The following is a 4,879-nucleotide window of genomic DNA, read 5'->3' as shown; positions in this document are numbered from 1 at the left end:
GATTTTAGTTCTCTTTGACATTTGTATGGCAACCGGCAAAACATAGCGCTCAAATGTAACCAGACCCATGTATACCTATGTTTTACAAATAAAGCATTCTGATTCTGATTCTGATTCTGATGGCGAAGCGATGGCGATTGTCACCTTGGCTAGGCCACCAGAGACACCAGCGCGCCGCTCTTCCACCTTCGTCTAGTCTAGTCGTCTCGTCTAGCGGGCACGACGTTCTCCTGCCAGCTATGCGATCGCGGCTGCCGCTCTTGCATTGACACTGCCACTTTCACTATCCAACTAACCCAGGGTTAACCGTTTAAACCGTTAACCCAGTGTCAAATTGTACTGGTAGCCATGGTAACTCCAGGTTTGATCGTTTAACCCCGGGTTGATGAATGGTGCAAGTGGCCCTTACTAGTCATTTGTGGAAGTGCCGCACTCTTATGAGTTGCCATTACTAGTGATTTGCGAAAGTGCCGCACTATAATGGACGCTGTTTAAACCATCATTTTATTGATGTTTCAGGCCAATGATGATGATATTACTTAGTACAACACTTTGAGTACAATGCTATCAGGATCACCGTGCAGATGATTACTAACAGACTACCGTACGGCATATCATATGCAAGTGTTCGACAGCCAAACATCAACTCTCATTCCGATATCGCAGCCACGTTGTTCTAAGTACTTATCTTCAATTTTGAAATGTGACAATTCCGTTGTAATTAAAAATTACCTCCACACTCTAATTACCCGTTCTCTTCTTCTGATCTCTCTTTTTTCTCTCTCTCTCTAAATATCTTTTTTCTAAAATTATTTTCAATATAAAACAGGAAGGTAACGTTTATCCAAAAAACCGGCCAAGTGCGAGTCGGACTCGCGCACGGAGGGTTCTGCACCATCAACAAAAAATAGAGCAAAAAAATCGTGTTTGTTGTATGGGAGCCCCCCTTAAATATTTATTTTATTTTATTTTTTGTATTTGTTGTTATAGCGGCAACAGAGATAGGTACATCATTTGTGAAAATTTCAACTGTATAGCTATCGCGGTTCATGAGATACTGGTGACAGACGGACGGACGGACGGACAGCGAAGTCTTAGTAATAGGGTCCCGTTTTTTACCCTTTGGGTACGGAACCCTAAAAACTAGCGTCATCATCTCAATAGAATATGCGTCTCAAGCAATACCAAAGTCAATACAGTATAGGACATGTTATGAATGGTTGAATCCAGTACATCCGGCTGTGATGACTGTTATTAATTAGTCTGCTTGCTATGCATGGCCAATCATATGCTTGGGTGGTTGCAGGATTGGTTATTCCGTAGTCATTGAAGCAATTAAATACGAACGATATGGATATTGTGTGTGTTTGTGGGGCGCCTGCTGCGGCCGCTGCAACAATCCATCGGGTTTGGCATTTCGGCGGTTCCGTGGGAATGTACTGAACTGTTTTGGAACAGGTGACGCAACAGAAATCTGTGTCGCCAAAATGATGTCAAAGGTCCAGAAAATCGACGTTGGCAATATTTCTGTCTGTCCGTCTGTCACAGCCTATTGTCTTTTTATCTACTGGACTACTGGACCAATAAAGTTGAAATTTGGTACACATATGTATAAATAAGTGACCCAAAGATGGACATCTAACGTAAACAAACAAATGAATTTTAAACATGGGGGCCACTTTTGGAGGGTAAATGAGAAAGTAAAAAAAAAATAGTTTTTCAAACTATAGCGTGTTATGTATCACATAAAGGAGCTCATTTTGAAAATTTCATTTTTTTATAATTTTAAAATACGTACATAGGTTAGAAGTTATTTAAGAAAATGGCCAAAAAAAACAGAAAATAGTTTTTTTACCTATAGATGACAACCAGTGTTGGCCGAACGTTAATCCCAATTACCATTAAAAATTAACCATTGAAAAGGTTAATTCGAATTAACCATTAACCATTGAAGGAAAATTAATTGTCAATTCGCATTAACATCAATTTGCATTAATATTAATTTATTTCGAACCATTAAAAATTAAAAAGAATTAATGGTTAATGCTTCACAAACCATTAAAAATTAAATCAATTTTTAATGACAATTAAAAATATTATTGATAATTATCAATTAACAAAAATATATCGTAATTTTATAAAGGCGCCCGTAATTTTTATCTAGCTAGTGGACCTCAGGTTTGGTGCAACATAGAAACACGCCGTTTGGTCATCCGACTCGTCTTGATGAGCACTTGGGAGACCAGTACCCAAGATAGAGCTGATGCTGAACCCTGGGTGTACCTAGTGGAATTCAGGTTTGGTGCAACATACACACACGCCGTTTTGGTCATCCGACTCGTCTTGGTGAGCACTTAGGAGAGCAGTACCCAAGATAGAGCTGATGCTGAACCCTGGCTGTACCTAGTGGAACTCAGGTTTGGTGCAACATAGACACACGCCGTTTAGGCTATTCGACTCGTCACAATGAGCACTTGGGAGAGCAGTACCCAAGATGGAGCTGATGCTGAACCTTGGCTGTACCTAGTGGAACTCAGGTTTGGTGCAACATAGACAAACGCCGTTTTGGTCATCCGACTCGTCTTGGTGAGCACTTAGGAGAGCAGTACCCAAGATAGAGCTGATGCTGAACCCTGGCTGTACCTAGTGGAACTCAGGTTTGGTGCAACATAGACACACGCCGTTTAGGCTATTCGACTCGTCACAATGAGCACTTGGGAGAGCAGTACCCAAGATGGAGCTGATGCTGAAACTTGGCTGTACCTAGTGGAACTCAGGTTTGGTGCAACATAGACAAACGCCGTTTTGGTCATCCGACTCGTCTTGGTGAGCACTTGGGAGAGCAGTACCCAAGATAGAGCTGATGCTGAACCCTGGCAGTACCTAATGGAACTCAGGTTTGGTGCAACATAGACAAACGCCGTTTTGGTCATCCGACTCGTCTTGGTGAGCACTTAGGAGAGCAGTACCCAAGATAGAGCTGATGCTGAACCCTGGCTGTACCTAGTGGAACTCAGGTTTGGTGCAACATAGACACACGCCGTTTAGGCTATTCGACTCGTCACAATGAGCACTTGGGAGAGCAGTACCCAAGATGGAGCTGATGCTGAACCTTGGCTGTACCTAGTGGAACTCAGGTTTGGTGCAACATAGACAAACGCCGTTTTGGTCATCCGACTCGTCTTGGTGAGCACTTGGGAGAGCAGTACCCAAGATAGAGCTGATGCTGAACCCTGGCTGTACCTAGTGGAACTCAGGTTTGGTGCAACATAGACACACGCCGTTTAGGCTATTCGACTCGTCACAATGAGCACTTGGGAGAGCAGTACCCAAGATGGAGCTGATGCTGAACCTTGGCTGTACCTAGTGGAACTCAGGTTTGGTGCAACATAGACAAACGCCGTTTTGGTCATCCGACTCGTCTTGGTGAGCACTTGGGAGAGCAGTACCCAAGATAGAGCTGATGCTGAACCCTGGCAGTACCTAATGGAACTCAGGTTTGGTGCAACATAGACAAACGCCGTTTTGGTCATCCGACTCGTCTTGATGAGCACTTGGGAGAGCAGTACCCAAGATAGAGCTGATGCTGAACCCTGGCAGTACCTAGTGGAACTCAGGTTTGGTGCAACATAGACACACGCCGTTTTGGTCATCCGACTCATCTTGATGAGCACTTGGGAGAGCAGTACCCAAGATTGAGCTGATGCTGAACCCTGGCAGTACCTAATGGAACTCAGGTTTGGTGCAACATAGAAACACGCCGTTTTGGTCATCCGACTCGTCTTGATGAGCACTTGGGAGAGCAGTACCCAAGATAGAGCTGATGCTGAACCCTGGCTGTACCTAGTGGAACTCAGGTTTGGTGCAACATAGACACACGCCGTTTAGGCTATTCGACTCGTCACAATGAGCACTTGGGAGAGCAGTACCCAAGATGGAGCTGATGCTGAACCTTGGCTGTACCTAGTGGAACTCAGGTTTGGTGCAACATAGACAAACGCCGTTTTGGTCATCCGACTCGTCTTGGTGAGCACTTGGGAGAGCAGTACCCAAGATAGAGCTGATGCTGAACCCTGGCTGTACCTAGTGGAACTCAGGTTTGGTGCAACATAGACACACGCCGTTTAGGCTATTCGACTCGTCACAATGAGCACTTGGGAGAGCAGTACCCAAGATGGAGCTGATGCTGAACCTTGGCTGTACCTAGTGGAACTCAGGTTTGGTGCAACATAGACAAACGCCGTTTTGGTCATCCGACTCGTCTTGGTGAGCACTTGGGAGAGCAGTACCCAAGATAGAGCTGATGCTGAACCCTGGCAGTACCTAATGGAACTCAGGTTTGGTGCAACATAGACAAATGCCGTTTTGGTCATCCGACTCGTCTTGATGAGCACTTGGGAGAGCAGTACCCAAGATAGAGCTGATGCTGAACCCTGGCAGTACCTAGTGGAACTCAGGTTTGGTGCAACATAGACACACGCCGTTTTGGTCATCCGACTCATCTTGATGAGCACTTGGGAGAGCAGTACCCAAGATTGAGCTGATGCTGAACCCTGGCAGTACCTAATGGAACTCAGGTTTGGTGCAACATAGAAACACGCCGTTTTTGTCATCCGACTCGTCTTGATGAGCACTTGGGAGAGCAGTACCCAAGATAGAGCTGATGCTGAACCCTGGCTGTACCTAGTGGAACTCAGGTTTGGTGCAACATAGACACACGTCGTTTTGGTCATCCGACTTGTCTTGATGAGCACTTGGGAGAGCAGTACCCAAGATAGAGCTGATGCTGAACCCTGGCAGTACCTAATGGACCTCAGGTTTGGTGCAACATAGACAAACGCCGTTTTGGTCATCCGACTCGTCTTGATGAGCACTTGGG

Source organism: Cydia amplana, chromosome 9, assembly GCF_948474715.1.
Source record: "Cydia amplana chromosome 9, ilCydAmpl1.1, whole genome shotgun sequence".
NCBI classification, from domain to species: Eukaryota; Metazoa; Arthropoda; class Insecta; order Lepidoptera; family Tortricidae; genus Cydia; species Cydia amplana.
This window is presented reverse-complemented; position numbering follows the sequence as displayed.